This window comes from Panulirus ornatus, chromosome 17 (genome assembly GCF_036320965.1).
Source record: "Panulirus ornatus isolate Po-2019 chromosome 17, ASM3632096v1, whole genome shotgun sequence".
Taxonomy (NCBI): Eukaryota; Metazoa; Arthropoda; class Malacostraca; order Decapoda; family Palinuridae; genus Panulirus; species Panulirus ornatus.
Window position 1 is genome coordinate 56909370 of NC_092240.1, and position 19603 is coordinate 56928972.

The 19603-nt window shown below is 42.3% G+C and overlaps 1 protein-coding gene across 2 annotated transcripts in view; it reads right to left on the reverse strand.

Moving 5' to 3' along the window:
* The window catches only part of LOC139754822 (uncharacterized), a 243374-nt gene that overhangs the window by 42907 nt on the left and 180864 nt on the right, over positions 1 to 19603 (reverse strand). The gene's annotated exons all lie outside the window — the stretch shown is intronic.

Here is a 19603-nt window from a genome sequence, read left to right on the forward strand (position 1 = left end):
TTCCAGTGAATATTCCTGTCACATTAGTCACCAGATTCTTCAGACATAAGGGGACAATATTCCCATGAATATTCCTGCCAAGCTGGCCACCAGATCCTTCAGACACCAAGTGACAATATTCCAATGAATATTCCTCTCACATTAGCCACCAGATTCTACAGACATCGAGACAATATTCCAGTGAATAATCCTGTCATGTTAGCCATCAGATCCTTCACACATCGAGACAATACATCAGTGAATATGCCTGTTGCGTAAGCCACTAGATCATTCAGACATCAAATGACAATATTCCAGTGAATAATCCTGTCATGTCAGCCATCAGATCCTTCAGACATCGAGACAATATATCAGTGAATATGCCTGTCACATTAGCCACCAGATCCTTCAGACATTGAGACAACATTCCAGTGAATATTCCTCTTGCATTAGCCATCAGATCCTTCAGACATCAAGAGTCAATATTCCAGTGAATAATCCTGTCACATTAGCCATCAGATCCTTCAGACATCAAATGACACTATTTCAGAAAATTATTTCAATGTCACTTGACAAAAGACAATTAAAATTCTAACCTGTAGTTAAAACTTTGAAATTTCTTTCCTCCTGTGGTTATGGTTTTACTAATATTGGCAAGAATTGTGCAATGTTCCTTTCACAATTTAGTGAGGACATTAGATCAAAACAAATACATATGCATTTTCCAATGTTAGATATGCACCATCATCCCATTTATTAACCTTTTTGCTATAACTTTATGTGAAGAAAACAATGATGGTAAAATTGCCAAAACGAAACTTAATGTACTTATCTATGCTGAATATAATAAAATGACATTCATCTATGATAAACACAAGGTGAGACAATTTTATATATAGTTACATGGGTACATAGACCGCACAGATGCAGGGTCCAAGTGCAGTGGTATAGCCTTAAAATAAAGTACGCTTACAAGCAGTACAAGAAAAGTTAAGCAATGCAAAGGCTCTCCTCCTTCCCTCCAGCACACAATGGATGGAAAACAGGTAAGACAAAATATCTTGCAGGATTAATATGCCTGATGGACATTTTTATAGGTAAGTCATAATGCAAAATGAGCATGAACATGGAATGCATCCCATTACCAACAACATGAATCCCTTCACTCTTTGTTATAAAGATGAGAATACAAATAAACTTGAGCTCCACCCTCGTGACTCATCATGCCTATACTATTCCTGATGTTGAAGAATGATACAATAATTCTTACTCTTTCAAAGCAGGTAACATTGATTAATCAATACTAATATGTTACCACAGAATGTCCTGGGAGAGATCAGTGGTTGAAAGGGTAGCATGATATACCACTGTGTTGAGATGACTGATTAAATGAATAATTCAATTCTGGAGATTGACAAGTGATGATCAAACCTAATCTTGAAGATATTAAGAGTGCTGATCTAAAAAATATTTTCTGGGAGCATATTCCATGCATCAATGATGTCATTGGTAAAGAAATATTTTGTATAGTCCAGTTTAATTCAGTGACCTCTAAGTTTTAAAGATGCTCCTTGACTTACAATGGAGTTGTATTTCCAATCACCAGTCCTTTTTTTAGCACACAAATCTACAAGCTCCACCATTTCCATCTACAACACTGAGCACCCCATGTACACCAATTATACCCTCAACTGCCACATATACCTACATAAACATCTATGCAAGCACATTTACATACTTACACATATCAACATTTACATATATAGATATATATAGGGGATAGGGGAGAAAGAATACTTCCCACGTATTCCCTGCGTGTTGTAGAAGGCGACTAAAAGGGGAGGGAGCGGGGGGCTGGAAATCCTCCCCTCTCGTTTTTCTAATTTTCCAAAAGAAGGAACAGAAAATTGGGGCAGGTGAGGGTATTCCCTCAAAGGCCCAGTCCTCTGTTCTTATCGCTACCTCGCTAATGCGGGAAATGGCGAATAGTTTGAAAGAAAGAAAAGAAATATACACACACATACACAGACATATATAAACATGTACATATTCATCCTTGCTTGTCTTCATCCATTCCTAGTACTACCCAGCCCTACAGGAAACAGCATCACTAGCCCCTGCTTCAGCAAGGTAGCACAAGGAAAAGACAAAAAAGGCCATTTTCGTTCACACTCAGTCTCTAGCTGTCATGTGTTATGCACCGAATCCACAGCTGCCTTTCCACATCCAGGCCTCGCAGACCTTTCCATGGTTTACCCCAGACGCCTCACATGCCACACTTCTATCCATCGACCAACTTCTGCAGTTTCTCACCCGAATCAGCCATTAGTGCTGTATCATCACCAAAAAACAACTTACCCACTTCCCAAGCCCTCTCATCCACAATACACTGCATGCATATACTGTGCTCATGTGTTACACACCGAATCCACAACTCCTTTTCCACATCCAGGCCTCACAGACCTTTCCATGGTTTACCCCAGATGCTTCACATGCCATGGTTCTATCCAGTGACCAACCTCTGCAGTTTCTCACCCGAATGAGCCATTAGTGCTGTAGCATCAGCGAAAAACAACTTACTTCCCAAGCCCTCTCACCCACAACAGACTGCATACATATACTGTGCTCACATACACACATACTTGTGCGTGTATATGAGTGGATGGGCCATTCTTCTGTTATGTGGTGCTACCTTGCTGGAGCAGGAAATGGTGATCAAGTATAAGATAATAATATGTATGGCTTGTGCAAAAGATGCCTATGGTATGAGAAAGGTGGGAGGTGGGCAGATTAGAAAGCGTAGTGAGTGGTGGGATGAAGTAAGATTGTCAGAGAAAGAGAAGAGAGAGGCATTTGGACAATTTTTGTAGGGAAATAGTGCAAATGACTGGGAGATGTATAAAAGAAAGAGGCAAGAGGTCAAGAGAAAGGTGCAAGAGTTGAAAAAGAGGGCAAATGAGAGTAGGAGTGAGAGAGTATCATTAAATTTTACGGAGAATAAAAAGATGTTTTGGAAAGAGGTAAATAAAGTGCGTAAGACAAGAGAACAAATGGGAACATCGGTGAAGGGGGCTAATGGGGAAGTAACAAGTAGTGGTGAAGTGAGAGGGAGATGGAGTGAGTATTTTGAAGGTTTGTTGAATGTGTTTGATGATAGAGTAGCAGATATAGGGTGTTTTGGTTGAGGTGGTGTGCGAAGTGAGAGGGTCAGGGAGAATGATTTGGTAAACATAGAAGAAGTAGTGAAAGCTTTGCGGAAGATGAAAGCCGGCAAGGTGGTGGGTTTGGATGGTATTGCAGTGGAATTTATTAAAAAAGGAGGTGACTGTGTTGTTGACTGGTTGGTGAGGATATTCAATGTATGTATGGTTCATGGTGAAGTGCCTGAAGATTGGCAGAATGCATGCATAGTGCCACTGTAAAAAGGCAAAAGGGGTAAAGGTGAGTGTTCAAATTACAGAGGTATATGTTTGTTGAGTATTCCTGCAAAATTATATGGGCAGGTATTGAGAGGGTCAAGGCATGTACAGAAAATCAAATTGGGGAAGAGCAGTGTGGTTCCAGAAGTGGTAGAGGATGTGTGGATCAGGTGTTTGCTTAGAAGAGTGAATGCGAGAAATACTCAGAAAAACAGATGGATTTGTATATAGCATTTATGGATCTGGAGAAGGCATATGATAAGAGATGATAGAGATGCTCTGTGGAAGGTATTAAGAGTATATGGTGTGGGAGGTAAGTTGCTAGAAGCAATGAAAAGTTTTTATCGAGGCTGTAAGGCATGTATGAGTAGGAAGAGAGGAAAGTGATTGGTTCCCAGTCAATGTCGGTTTGTGGCAGGGGTGCGTGATGTCTTTACGGTTGTTTAATTTGTTTATAGATGGGGTTGTTAGGGAGGTGAATGTTAGAAATTTGGAGAGAGGGGCAAGTATGCAGTCTGTTGTCGATGAGAGGGCTTGGGAAGTGAGTCAGTTGTTGTTTGTTGATGATACACGCTGGTGGCTGATTCGGGTGAGAAACTGCAGAAGTTGGTGACTGAGTTTGTTAATGTGTGTGAAAAAAGAAAGCTGACAGTATATGTGAATAAGAGCAAGATTATTAGGTTTGGTAGGATTGAGGGACACGTAAATTTGGAGGTAAGTTTGAATGGAGAAAAACTAAATTAAAGGAAGTGAAGTGTTTTAGATATCTAGGAGTGGATTTGGCAGCGGATGGAACCATGGAAGTGGAAGTAAGTCACAGGGTGGGGGAGGGGGCGAAGGTTCTGGGAGCATTGAAGAATGTGTGGAAGGCAAGAACGATATCTTGGAGAGCAAAAATGGGAATTTTTGAAGGAATAGTGGTTCCAACAATGTTACATGGTTGCAAGGCATTGGCTATAGATAGGGTTGTGCAGGGGAGGGTGGATGTGTTGGAAATGTTTGGGGAAAACATGTGGTGTGAGGTAGTTTGATTAAGTAAGTAATGAAAAGGTACGAGAGATGTGTGGTAATAAAAAGAGTGTGGTTGAGAGAGCAGAGGAGGGTGTATTGAAATGGTTTGGTCACACGGAGAGAATGAGTAAGGAAAGATTGACAAAGAGGATATATGTGTCAGAGTTGGGGGGAACGAGAAGAAGTGAGAGACCAAATTGGAGGTGGAAGGATGGAGTGAAAAAGATTTTGAGCAATCGGGGCCTGAACATACAGGAGGATGAAAGGCATGCAAGGAATAGAGTGAATTGGAACGATGTGGTATACTGGGGTCAACATGCTGTCAATGGATTGAACCAGGGCATGTGAAGCATCTGGGATAAACCATGAAAAGTTTTGTGGGGCCTGGATGTGGAAAGGGAGCTGTGGTTTCGGTGCATTGTACATGGCATCTAGAGACTGAGTGTGAACGAATGTGGCCCTTGTTGTCTTTTCCTAGCACTACCTCGCAAGCATGCAGGGGGAGGGGGTGTCATTTCATGTGTGGTGGGGTGCCGCCAGGAATGGATGAAGGCAGCATGTATGAATATGTACGTGTATATATGTATGTGTCTGTGTATGTATATGTATATATATGTTGAAATGTATTGGTATGTATATGTGCATGTGTGGGAGTTTATGTATATAAATGTGTATGTGGAAGGGTTGGGCCATTCTTTTGTCTGTTTCCTTGCGCTACCTCGCTAATGCGGGAGACGGTGACAAAGTATAATAAGTAAATAATATTCATATTCACTGTTTTTATTTATCATACATGACTGCCATTTCCTGCGCCAGTGAGGTAACGCCGGGAAACAGACGAAGAAAGGCCCATCCACTCATATATACACATACACAAATATATATGAAGGTGAAACACCAAATGAGCAGGACTTCAGATAATTCTATTTCACATGTAATTTTTCTACACATGCAGCCCAATATGTTTCACAAAAACAATCTGCCTCATGAAGTGCAAACAATTCATAAAGTTGTTAGATCACAACGCCACCACACAGACTGCATCCTGTTACTGCCATGCTGGATAATACACTGGCCTGATGAACTAGCGTGATCATAATATAAACAGTTTAGGATTGCAATGGAGTTCCCACCTGACAAACATAGGACTACCCAACACCCACCAGATTGATTAGCAAATACCATCGTGCCCTACCCCTTTGCTAACACCAAAAAATAACAACATAAATTCTTACAAAAATACCCATAGGAACAAATTAATGCCGTGCACCCTAATCCCAAGTGCCTTCCATGAGAAGAATCAAACTTCACTTGGGTGAACAGAACATGAAATTCTTGTACAACACATACACAATGCAAAATCTGACTCTGATCAGGCCTCCTACAACCTCAGGAATGCTAGAAGAGAAATCTTTTCTGTCTGTGCTGACCAAATTGTTGCTGCCATCCATATCAGTGAAGTAAGAAAACAAGCAAAAAACCAGATCATCAGGAAGAACCATCTGGAATAGAAAATTTATAAGATCTTCTCCAACAGTTTATAGACAAAAGCATCAAACCCAGGTAAAAGCATCATTAATCTTTCACCTTATTCCTTAACCTAGGACAAAAAACTTGCTCTTAGGTTTGGACTCTTCTTTTTCTTTTAAATCCACAGATGCTTTTATTTGAAACATCTAGTATATATCGTGAAATCCAGTAACAATGCAACCACGAATTCTATTTCTTACCTGGTTCGATTTTAAGTGCCATAGCCAGTGACGGCATTTCCAAGTGTGGTGACAAGCCACATAGGTTCCAAAGAGCCACTGAAAATCTCAAAGAAAATAATCACATCACATAATCAGACGAGATTAATCAGTTCGTGATTTCGAATACAGTGGACTACATATGTAAACTTCAGGATCTTTTAAATGATGGTGAAACATATGAAAGACTAACATCCAGTTCCCTTAGTAATAAAGTAAAGACCTTCAACTCTACACTCAACCAACTGCTAAATAAGCATAAAGACATTCTGAAGTCAGTGAGGATGGTTAATCCCTCTCTTTCTTATATATATATATTTTTTTTTTTTTTTTTTTTAATACTTTGTCGCTGTCTCCCGCGTTTGCGAGGTAGCGCAAGGAAACAGACGAAAGAAATGGCCCAACCCCCCCCATACACATGTACATACACACGTCCACACACGCAAATATACATACCTACACAGCTTTCCATGGTTTACCCCAGACGCTTCACATGCCTTGATTCAATCCACTGACAGCACGTCAACCCCTGTATACCACATCGCTCCAATTCACTCTATTCCTTGCCCTCCTTTCACCCTCCTGCATGTTCAGGCCCCGATCACACAAAATCTTTTCACTCCATCTTTCCACCTCCAATTTGGTCTCCCTCTTCTCCTCGTTCCCTCCACCTCCGACACATATATCCTCTTGGTCAATCTTTCCTCACTCATTCTCTCCATGTGCCCAAACCATTTCAAAACACCCTCTTCTGCTCTCTCAACCACGCTCTTTTTATTTCCACACATCTCTCTTACCCTTACGTTACTTACTCGATCAAACCACCTCACACCACACATTGTCCTCAAACATCTCATTTCCAGCACATCCATCCTCCTGCGCACAACTCTATCCACAGCCCACGCCTCGCAACCATACAACATTGTTGGAACTACTATTCCTTCAAACATACCCATTTTTGCTTTCCGGGATAATGTTCTCGACTTCCACACATTTTTCAAGGCTCCCAAAATTTTCGCCCCCTCCCCCACCCTATGATCCACTTCCGCTTCCATGGTTCCATCCGCTGACAGATCCACTCCCAGATATCTAAAACACTTCACTTCCTCCAGCCTCTCACCATTCAAACTCACCTCCCAATTGACTTGACCCTCAACCCTACTGTACCTAATAACCTTGCTCTTATTGACATTTACTCTTAACTTTCTTCTTCCACACACTTTACCAAACTCCGTCACCAGCTTCTGCAGTTTCTCACATGAATCCGCCACCAGCGCTGTATCATCAGCGAACAACAACTGACTCACTTCCCAAGCTCTCTCATCCCCAACAGACTTCATACTTGCCCCTCTTTCCAAAACTCTTGCATTTACCTCCCTAACAACCCCATCCATAAACAAATTAAACAACCATGGAGACATCACACACCCCTGCCGCAAACCTACATTCACTGAGAACCAATCACTTTCCTCTCTTCATACACGTACACATGCCTTACATCCTCGATAAAAACTTTTCACTGCTTCTAACAACTTGCCTCCCACACCATATATTCTTAATACCTTCCACAGAGCATCTCTATCAACTCTATCATATGCCTTCTCCAGATCCATAAATGCTACATACAAATCCATTTGCTTTTCTAAGTATTTCTCACATACATTCTTCAAAGCAAACACCTGATCCACACATCCTCTACCACTTCTGAAACCACACTGCTCTTCCCCAATCTGATGCTCTGTACATGCCTTCACCCTCTCAATCAATACCCTCCCATATAATTTACCAGGAATACTCAACAAACTTATACCTCTGTAATTTGAGCACTCACTCTTATCCCCTTTGCCTTTGTACAATGGCACTATGCAAGCATTCCGCCAATCCTCAGGCACCTCACCATGAGTCATACATACATTAAATAACCTTACCAACCAGTCAACAATACAGTCACCCCCTTTATATATATATATATATATATTCTTTTCTTTCAAACTATTCGCCATTTCCCGCATTAGTGAGGTAGCGTTAAGAACAGAGGACTGGGCCTTTGAGGGAATACCCTCACCTGGCCCAATTCTCTGTTCCTTCTTTAAAAAAAAAAAAAAAAAAATTTTTTTTTTTTTTTTTTTTTTCAAACTATTCGCCATTTCCCGCGTTAGCGAGGTAGCATTAAGAACAGAGGACTGGGCCATTGAGGGAATATCCTCACCTGGCCCCCTTCTCTGTTCCTTCTTTTGGAAAATTAAAAAAAATTGAGAGGGGAGGATTTCCAGCCCCCCGCTCCCTCCCCTTTTAGTCGCCTTCTACGACACGCAGGGAATACGTGGGAAGTATTCTTTCTCCCCTATCTCCATGGTTGCCTAACTTGTTCATGGATGGGTTGTTAGGGAGGTGAATGCAAGAGCCCTGGAAAGAGGGGCAAGCATGAAGTCTGCTGTGGATGAGAGAGCCTGGGAAGTGTCAGCTGCCGTTCGCCGATGACACAGCGCTGGTGGCCGACCCATGCGAGAAACTGCAGAAGCCAGCGACTGAGCCCGGCAAAGTGTGTGAAAGAAGAAAGCCAAGAGCAAATGAGAATAACAGCAAGGTCACTAGGCACAGCAGGGCAGAGGGTCAAGTCAACCGGGAGGCAAGCCTGAATGGAGAAAAACTGGAGGAAGCAAAGTGCCCCAGGCATCCGGGAGCGGACGGAACCACGGAAGCGTGGTCCTTTGTCGCTGTCTCCCGCGTTTGCGAGGTAGCGCAAGGAAACAGACGAAACCAGACCATATATATATATATATATATATATATATATATAGTGCCATTGTACAAAGGCAAAGGGGATAAGAGTGAGTGCTCAAATTACAGAGGTATAAGTTTGTTGAGTATTCCTGGTAAATTATATGGGAGGGTATTGATTGAGAGGGTGAAGGCATGTACAGAGCATCAGATTGGGGAAGAGCAGTGCGGTTTCAGAAGTGGTAGAGGATGTGTGGATCAGGTGTTTGCTTTGAAGAATGTATGTGAGAAATACTTAGAAAAGCAAATGGATTTGTATGTAGCATTTATGGATCTGGAGAAGGCATATGATAGAGTTGATAGAGATGCTCTGTGGAAGGTATTAAGAATATATGGTGTGGGAGGCAAGTTGTTAGAAGCAGTGAAAAGTTTTTATCGAGGATGTAAGGCATGTGTACGTGTAGGAAGAGAGGAAAGTGATTGGTTCTCAGTGAATGTAGGTTTGCGGCAGGGGTGTGTGATGTCTCCATGGTTGTTTAATTTGTTTATGGATGGGGTTGTTAGGGAGGTAAATGCAAGAGTCCTGGAAAGAGGGGCAAGTATGAAGTCTGTTGGGGATGAGAGAGCTTGGGAAGTGAGTCAGTTGTTGTTCGCTGATGATACAGCGCTGGTGGCTGATTCATGTGAGAAACTGCAGAAGCTGGTGACTGAGTTTGGTAAAGTGTGTGGAAGAAGAAAGTTAAGAGTAAATGTGAATAAGAGCAAGGTTATTAGGTACAGTAGGGTTGAGGGTCAAGTCAATTGGGAGGTGAGTTTGAATGGAGAAAAACTGGAGGAAGTGAAGTGTTTTAGATATCTGGGAGTGGATCTGTCAGCGGATGGAACCATGGAAGCGGAAGTGGATCATAGGGTGGGGGAGGGGGCGAAAATTTTGGGAGCCTTGAAAAATGTGTGGAAGTCGAGAACATTATCTCGGAAAGCAAAAATGGGTATGTTTGAAGGAATAGTGGTTCCAACAATGTTGTATGGTTGCGAGGCGTGGGCTATGGATAGAGTTGTGCGCAGGAGGATGGATGTGCTGGAAATGAGATGTTTGAGGACAATGTGTGGTGTGAGGTGGTTTGATCGAGTAAGTAACGTAAGGGTAAGAGAGATGTGTGGAAATAAAAAGAGCGTGGTTGAGAGAGCAGAAGAGGGTGTTTTGAAATGGTTTGGGCACATGGAGAGAATGAGTGAGGAAAGATTGACCAAGAGGATATATGTGTCGGAGGTGGAGGGAACGAGGAGAAGAGGGAGACCAAATTGGAGGTGGAAAGATGGAGTGAAAAAGATTTTGTGTGATCGGGGCCTGAACATGCAGGAGGGTGAAAGGAGGGCAAGGAATAGAGTGAATTGGAGTGATGTGGTATACAGGGGTTGACGTGCTGTCAGTGGAGTGAATCAAGGCATGTGAAGCGTCTGGGGTAAACCATGGAAAGCTGTGTAGGTATGTATATTTGCGTGTGTGGACGTGTGTATGTACATGTGTATGGGGGGGGGGTTGGGCCATTTCTTTCGTCTGTTTCCTTGCGCTACCTCGCAAACGCGGGAGACAGCGACAAAGTATAAAAAAAAAAAAAAAAAAAAAATATATATATATATATATATATATATATATTTTTTTTTTTTTTTTTTTTTTTTTACTTTGTCGCTGTCTCCCGCGTTTGCGAGGTAGCGCAAGGAAACAGACGAAAGAAATGGCCCAACCCCCCCCCATACACATGTACATACACATGTCCACACACGCAAATATACATACCTACACAGCGTTCCATGGTCCACCCCAGACGCTTCACATGCCTTGATTCACTCCACTGACAGCACGTCAACCCCTGTATACCACATCGCTCCAATTCACTCTATTCCTTGCCCTCCTTACACCCTCCTGCATGTTCAGGCCCCGATCACACAAAATCTTTTTCACTCCATCTTTCCACCTCCAATTTGGTCTCCCTCTTCTCCTCGTTCCCTCCACCTCCGACACATATATCCTCTTGGTCAATCTTTCCTCACTCATTCTCTCCATGTGCCCAAACCATTTCAAAACACCCTCTTCTGCTCTCTCAACCACGCTCTTTTTATTTCCACACATCTCTCTTACCCTTACGTTACTTACTCGATCAAACCACCTCACACTACACATTGTCCTCAAACATCTCATTTCCAGCACATCCATCCTCCTGCGCACAACTCTATCCATAGCCCACGCCTCGCAACCATACAACATTGTTGGAACCACTATTCCTTCAAACATACCCATTTTTGCTTTCCGAGATAATGTTCTCGACTTCCACACATTTTTCAAGGCTCCCAAAATTTTCGCCCCCTCCCCCACCCTATGATCCACTTCCGCTTCCATGGTTCCATCCGCTGACAGATCCACTCCCAGATATCTAAAACACTTCACTTCCTCCAGTTTTTCTCCATTCAAACTCACCTCCCAATTGACTTGACCTTCAACCCTACTGTACCTAATAACCTTGCTCTTATTCACATTTACTCTTAACTTTCTTCTTCCACACACTTTACCAAACTCAGTCACCAGCTTCTGCAGTTTCTCACATGAATCAGCCACCAGCGCTGTATCATCAGCGAACAACAACTGACTCACTTCCCAAGCTCTCTCATCCCCAACAGACTTCATACTTGCCCCTCTTTCCATATATATATATATATATATATATATATATATATATATATGGTCTCCCTAAAACTCAGAAAGATTGATGTCCCTTCAGACCTATTACCTCTTCTCTTAATTCTTCTGGTTATAAATTATCCAAATGGTTAGCCAATCACTTTAGCCATGCTCAAGGAAAAATTTCTCCACCTCTGTTGTAAATAACTTAGATTTTGTAAACAAGTCTCGGAACATTAATTTGCCTGAACATAAACTCATTAGTTTTTGTGTGAATTCCCTATTCACTGAAGTCTCCATTGAAGTAACCACCACATACCTAAGGAGAAAATTACCTGACCTCAGTCTTGTCTTATCCCTGCTCATAAACACTTTCATTGACTCGATAGAGCTTTGAGTTTCCAATAATGTTTTCCAAGATGACAAAGGTAATCTTTATAGACAGAATTCGGTCTTGCCTTGGGAAATCCCATCTTCAGCAACTCATGGAATACTGAGACTGAGATTCTAACTTCAATCAGTAATAATCCAAAAATCGTGCTAAGATACACTGATGATATGTGGTCCTTCTGGCCTTCTTCACAAGATTGTAATGTTTTCTTTAACAAATTAAATAATATTTACCTCACAAGCTAACATAAAAAAAGTGCAATCTGGTTAACAGAGCTGACCAAAGTGTAATAATTTGTACATGCTGAGAGGATGAGTGAAGAGAGGATGGCAAAGACTGTATCAGAAGTGAAAGAAATAAGGAGAAGGAGACTGAATTTGAAAAGGAAAGATGGAGTGAAAAAGGTTTCCAGTTCTAGGGGCCTAACTATGCAGGAGGGTGTAAAGTGTGCACAGGAAAGAATGAATTGGTGCAATGTACTGTCAATGGACTGAAACAGGACATATGAAGCGTCAGAGAAAACCATAGAAAGGTTTGTGGATTCTGGTTGTGGATGGGGGCTCTGGTTTTGGTGCATCATACATGACAGTTACAGTATAGATGTGAGCAAATGAGGTCTCTTCTTTATTTGTTCTTGGCACTACCTTGATAATATTCACCTTTAGTAGCATGATAATGGTGATGAAGCAACAGTAGTGATGGAGTGAAGGAGGGTGATGAAACATGGGAGGAGAGAGCGAAATGGTGATAAAGCAATAGTGGCAATGGGGACAGGGAGGGTGATGAAATAAGGGAGGTGAGAGAGTGAAATGATGAAGCAACAGTAGTGATGGAAGGTGATGTAAAAAGGGAGGTGAGAGAGTGAATTTGTGATGAAGCAACAGTGTTGATGGGCTAGGGAAGGATGTTGTAAAAAAGGAGGCAAGAGAGTGAAATAGTGATGAAGCAACTATGGTGATGGAGTGAAGGAGGGTGATGTAAAATGGGAGGCAAAAGAATGAAATCATGATGATGCAACAGTGTGATGGGATGAGGGTGGGTGATGTAAAAAGGGTGAGAGAGGGAAATTGTGATGAAGTAACAGTGGTGATAGGGTGAGGGAGGGTGATGTAAAAGGGGGGCAGAGAGAGGGAAATTGTGATGAAGCAAAAGTGGTGATGAGGTAAGAGTGGTGATGGTACATAAGGGAGGGTGATGAAATTTAGGAAGTGAGAGGGTGAAATGATGATGACATTAAGGTAGGGATGGGATGAAGGGGTGAAGAGAGAGAGAGAGAGAGAGAGAGAGAGAGAGAGAGAGAGAGAGAGAGAGAGAGAGAGAGAGAGAGAGAGATGGTGATGATTCAAGGGTGGCATTGGAACAAGAGTGATGGAAACAAAATGCAATAAATTCACTGATACTGGAGAGGTGAAAGATTTCAGTGGGGTCTCTGACCACTCGAATATTCTGTCCAAGTCTTGATTTCTATAGATATACAATTTGATTAGAACACTTACTCCTTTCTTGCAATTTTCATCTTTCAATCAACTTTCACTCTTTTTCCAATGATTTTTTTCACTGGAAAAAGAATTAAAGTTGATAGAAAGATTTTTTTTTTTTCTTTTGCTTTGTCGCTGTCTCCTGCGTTTGCGAGGTAGCGCAAGGAAACAGACGAAAGAAATGGCCCAACCCATCCCCATACACATGTATATACATACATCCACACACGCAAAATATACATACCTACACAGCTTTCCATGGTTTACCCCAGACGCTTCACATGCCCCGATTCAATTCACTGACAGCACGTCAACCCCGGTATACCACATCGCTCCAATTCACTCTATTCCTTGCCCTCCTTTCACCCTACTGCATGTTCAGGCCCCGATCACACAAAATCTTTTTCACTCCATCTTTCCACCTCCAATTTGGTCTCCCTCTTCTCCTTGTTCCCTCCACCTCCGACACATATATCCTCTTGGTCAATCTTTCCTCACTCATTCTCTCCATGTGCCCAAACCATTTCAAAACACCCTCTTCTGCTCTCTCAACCACGCTCTTTTTAATTCCACACATCTCTCTTACCCTTACGTTACTTACTCGATCAAACCACCTCACACCACACATTGTCCTCAAACATCTCATTTCCAGCACATCCATCCTCCTGCGCACAACTCTATCCATAGCCCATGCCTCGCAACCATACAACATTGTTGGAACAACTATTCCTTCAAACATACCCATTTTTGCTTTCCGAGATAATGTTCTCGACTTCCACACATTCTTCAAGGCTCCCAGAATTTTCGCCCCCTCCCCCACCCTATGATCCACTTCCGCTTCCATGGTTCCATCCGCTGCCAGATCCACTCCCAGATATCTAAAACACTTCACTTCCTCCAGTTTTTCTCCATTCAAACTCACCTCCCAATTGACTTGACCCTAAACCCTACTGTACCTAATAACCTTTCTCTTATTCACATTTACTCTTAACTTTCTTCTTTCACACACTTTACCAAACTCAGTCACCAGCTTCTGCAGTTTCTCACATGAATCAGCCACCAGCGCTGTATCATCAAGGAACAACAACTGACTCACTTCCCAAGCTCTCTCATCCACAACAGACTTCATACTTGTCCCTCTTTCCAAAACTCTTGCATTCACCTCCCTAACAACCCCATCCATAAACAAATTAAACAACCATGGAGACATCACACACCCCTGCCGCAAACCTACATTCACTGAGAACCAATCATTTTCCTCTCTTCCTACACGTACACATGCCTTACATCCTCGATAAAAACTTTTCACTGCTTCTAACAACTTGCCTCCCACACCATATATTCTTAATACCTTCCACAGAGCATCTCTATCAACTCTATCATATGCCTTCTCCAGATCCATAAATGCTACATACAAATCCATTTGCTTTTCTAAGTATTTCTCACATACATTCTTCAAAGCAAACACCTGATCCACACATCCTCTACCACTTCTGAAACCACACTGCTCTTCCCCAATCTGATGCTCTGTACATGCCTTCACCCTCTCATTCAATACCCTCCCATATAATTTGCCAGGAATACTCAACAAACTTATACCTCTGTAATTTGAGCACTCACTCTTATCCCCTTTGCCTTTGTACAATGGCACTATGCACGCATTCCGCCAATCCTCAGGCACTTCACCGTGAGTCATACATACATTAAATAACCTTACCAACCAGTCAACAATACAGTCACCCCCTTTTTTAATAAATTTCACTGCAATACCATCCAAACCTGCTGCCTTGCCGGCTTTCATCTTACGCAAAGCTTTTACTACCTCTTCTCTGTTTACCAAATCATTTTCCCTAACCCTCTCACTTTGCACGCCACCTCGACCAAAACACCCTATATCTGCCACTCTATCATCAAACACATTCAACAAACCTTCAAAATACTCACTCCATCTCCTTCTCACATCACCACTACTTGTTATCACCTCTCCATTTGCGCCCTTCACTGAAGTTCCCATTTGCTCCCTTGTCTTACGCACTTTATTCACCTCCTTCCAGAACATCTTTTTATTCTCCCTGGGAAACAGAAGAAGGAGTCACGCGGGGAGTGCTCATACTCCTCGAAGGCTCAGATTGGGGTGCCTAAATGTGTGTGGATGTAACCAAGATGTGAAAAAAGGAGAGATAGGTAGCATGTTTGAGGAAAGGAACCTGGATGTTTTGGCTCTGAGTGAAACGAAGCTCAAGGGTGAAGGGGAAGAGTGGTTTGGGAATGTCTTGGGAGTAAAGTTAGGGGTTAGTGAGAGGACAAGAGCAAGGGAAGGAGTAGCAGTACTCCTGAAACAGGAGTTGTGGGAGTACGTGATAGAATGTAAGAAAGTGAATTCTCGATTAATATGGGTAAAACTGAAAGTTGATGGAGAGAGATGGGTGATTATTGGTGCATATGCACCTGGGCATGAGAAGAAAGATCATGAGAGGCAAGTGTTTTGGGAGCAACTGAATGAGTGTGTTAGTGGTTTTGATGCACGAGACCGGGTTATAGTGATGGGTGATTTGAATGCAAAGGTGAGTAATGTGGCAGTTGAGGGAATAATTGGTATACATGGGGTGTTCAGTGTTGTAAATGGAAATGGTGAAGAGCTTGTAGATTTATGTGCTGAAAAAGGACTGATGATTGGGAATACCTGGTTTAAAAAGCGAGATATACATAAGTATACTTATGTAAGTAGGAGAGATGGCCAGAGAGCGTTATTGGATTACGTGTTAATTGACAGGCGCGCGAAAGAGAGACTTTTGGATGTTAATGTGCTGAGAGGTGCAACTGGAGGGATGTCTGATCATTATCTTGTGGAGGCTAAGGTGAAGATTTGTACGGGTTTTCAGAAAAAAAGAGTGAATGTTGGGGTGAAGAGGGTGGTGAGAGTAAGTTAGCTTGGGAAGGAGACTTGTGTGAGGAAGTACCAGGAGAGACTGAGTACAGAATGGAAAAAGGTGAGAACAATGGAAGTAAGGGGAGTGGGGGAGGAATGGGATGTATTTAGGGAACCAGTGATGGATTGCGCAAAAGATGCTTGTGGCATGAGAAGAGTGGGAGGTGGGTTGATTAGAAAGGGTAGTGAGTGGTGGGATGAAGAAGTAAGAGTATTAGTGAAAGAGAAGAGAGAGGCATTTGGACGATTTTTGCAGGGAAAAAATGCAGTTGAGTGGGAGACGTATAAAAGAAAGAGACAGGAGGTCAAGAGAAAGGTGCAAGAGGTGAAAAAAAGGGCAAATGAGAGTTGGGGTGATAGAAAGATATAGGGTGTTTTGGTCGAGGTGGTATGCAAAGTGAGAGGGTTAGGGAAAATGATTTGGTAAACAGAGAAGAGGTAGTAAAAGCTTTGCGGAAGATGAAAGCCGGCAAGGCAGCAGGTTTGGATGGTATTGCAGTGGGATCTGTTAAAAAAGGGGGTGACTGTATTGTTGACTGGTTGGTAAGGCTATTTAATGTATGTATGACCCATGGTGAGGTGCCTGAGGATTGGCGGAATGCGTGCATAGTGCCATTGTACAAAGGCAAAGGGTATAAGAGTGAGTGCTCAAATTACAGAGGTATAAGTTTGTTGAGTTTTCCTGGTAAATTATATGGGAGGGTATTGATTGAGAGGGTGAAGGCATGTACAGAGCATCAGATTGGGGAAGAGCAGTGTGGTTTCAGAAGTGGTAGAGGATGTGTGGATCAGGTGTTTGCTTTGAAGAATGTATGTGAGAAATACTTAGAAAAGCAAATGGATTTGTATGTAGCATTTATGGATCTGGAGAAGGCATATGATAGAGTTGATAGAGATGCTCTGTGGAAGGTATTAAGAATATATGGTGTGGGAGGCAAGTTGTTAGAAGCAGTGAAAAGTCTTTATCGAGGATGTAAGGCATGTGTATGTGTAGGAAGAGAGGAAAGTGATTGGTTCTCAGTGAATGTAGGTTTGCGGCAGGGGTGTGTGATGTCTCCATGGTTGTTTAATTTGTTTATGGATGGGGTTGTTAGGGAGGTGAATGCATGAGTTTTGGAAAGAGGGACAAGTATGAAGTCTGTTGTGGATGAGAGAGCTTGGGAAGTGAGTCAGTTGTTGTTCGCTGATGATACAGCGCTGGTGGCTAATTCATGTGAGAAACTGCAGAAGCTGGTGACTGAGTTTGGTAAAGTGTGTGAAAGAAGAAAGTTAAGAGTAAATGTGAATAAGAGCAAGGTTATTAGGTGCAGTAGGGTTGAGGGTCAAGTCAATTGGGAGGTAAGTTTGAATGGAGAAAAACTGGAGGAAGTAAAGTGTTTTAGATATCTGGGAGTGGATCTGGCAGCGGATGGAACCATGGAAGCGGAAGTGAATCATAGGGTGGGGGAGGGGCCGAAAATCCTGGGAGCCTTGAAGAATGTGTGGAAGTCGAGAACATTATCTCGGAAAGCAAAAATGGGTATGTTTGAAGGAATAGTGGTTCCAACAATGTTGTATGGTTGCGAGGCGTGGGCTATGGATAGAGTTGTGCACAGGAGGGGGGATGTGCTGGAAATGAGATGTTTGAGGACAATGTGTGGTGTGAGGTGGTTTGATCGAGTAAGTAATGTAAGGGTAAGAGAGATGTGTGGAAATAAAAAGAGCGTGGTTGAGAGAGCAGAAGAGGGTGTTTTGAAATGGTTGGGGCACATGGAGAGAATGAGTGAGGAAAGATTGACCAAGAGGATATATGTGTCGGAGGTAGAGGGAACGAGGAGAAGTGGGAGACCAAATTGGAGGTGGAAAGATGGAGTGAAAAAGATTTTGAGTGATTGGGGCCTGAACATGCCTTAAGGGTGAAAGGCGGGCAAGGAATAAAGTGAATTGGATTGATGTGGTATACCGGGGTTGACGTGCTGTCAGTGGATTGAATCAGGGCATGTGAAGCGTCTGGGGTAAACCATGGAAAGTTGTGTGGGGCCTGGATGTGGAAAGGGAGCTGTGGTTTCAGGCATTATTGCATGACAGCTAGAGACTGCGTGTGAACGAATGGGGCCTTTGTTGTCTTCCTAGCGCTACCTCGCACACATGAGGGGGGAGGGGGATGGTATTCCATGTGTGGCGAGGTGGCGATGGGAATGAATAAAGGCAGACAGTGTGAATTGTGTGCATGGGTATATATGTATGTGTCTGTGAGATGTATAGGTATGTATATTTGTGTGTGTGGACGTGTATGTATATACATGTGTATGGGGGTGGGTTGGGCCATTTCTTTCGTCTGTTTCCTTGCGCTACCTTGCAAACGCAGGAAAAAAAAAAAAAGATGAAAATTGCATGAAAGGAGTAAGTGTTCTAAACACACTGTATATTCATAAAAATCAAGACTTGGACAGAATATATGAGTGGTCAGTAACCCCACAGGTTAGAAACCCCAATACATCAATCTACAATTTATCCAAGCTCCGTACTCACTCTTTATTCCCTATTTCAAAACAGACTTTTTGCTGTCTTTATATAAAATTCATAACTTTCATCACTCTGTAAAGCATATGAGTATAATCACTCTGGGCCCTTCTTACACCATCTACCAAGAGATCCTTACCTTGATGAACCTGCCCACCATCTCTAAACAACACCAGCAGCCCATACAGTGCTTTGGCAATAAATTTCTGACACATACCTGTCACAGATAGGACAACGACACACACACACCCTGATGCCCCTCCACAACAGATCTCCATTCATCACCACAACTGTCTTGTGCTAATGAGAGCTCATACAAACAGATATACAACCAATCCTACACCTTCCACTGTGAACTTCATAAACAATCCATGAACAAGTGCACGCTATGCAAGTGAAATTTCAATTTTCTCCTAGTTATCTTATGTGGCATGTCAACCACTGTATTACTTTAACTATTCATCACTGAATGTTCAATCACGTTCATAATATACAAACCATACCACATACTCTGTAAATATCCCCGTATATCTGCTACCCTGCCTATCTAAATGTACCTCACCCATATGCTTATCCAAAGCGTGGAAATACCCAGCTCACCCTAATCTTAAGCTCTTGTATAATTCGTTAATCAGTAACATTTGTAATACCTTAACAATGTATTTCTGGCTGAATGGCTACCTGATTCCCATAAATCTTTATTTATTTATCTATTTAACTATTCATTCATCTATAAATTGATTTCTTT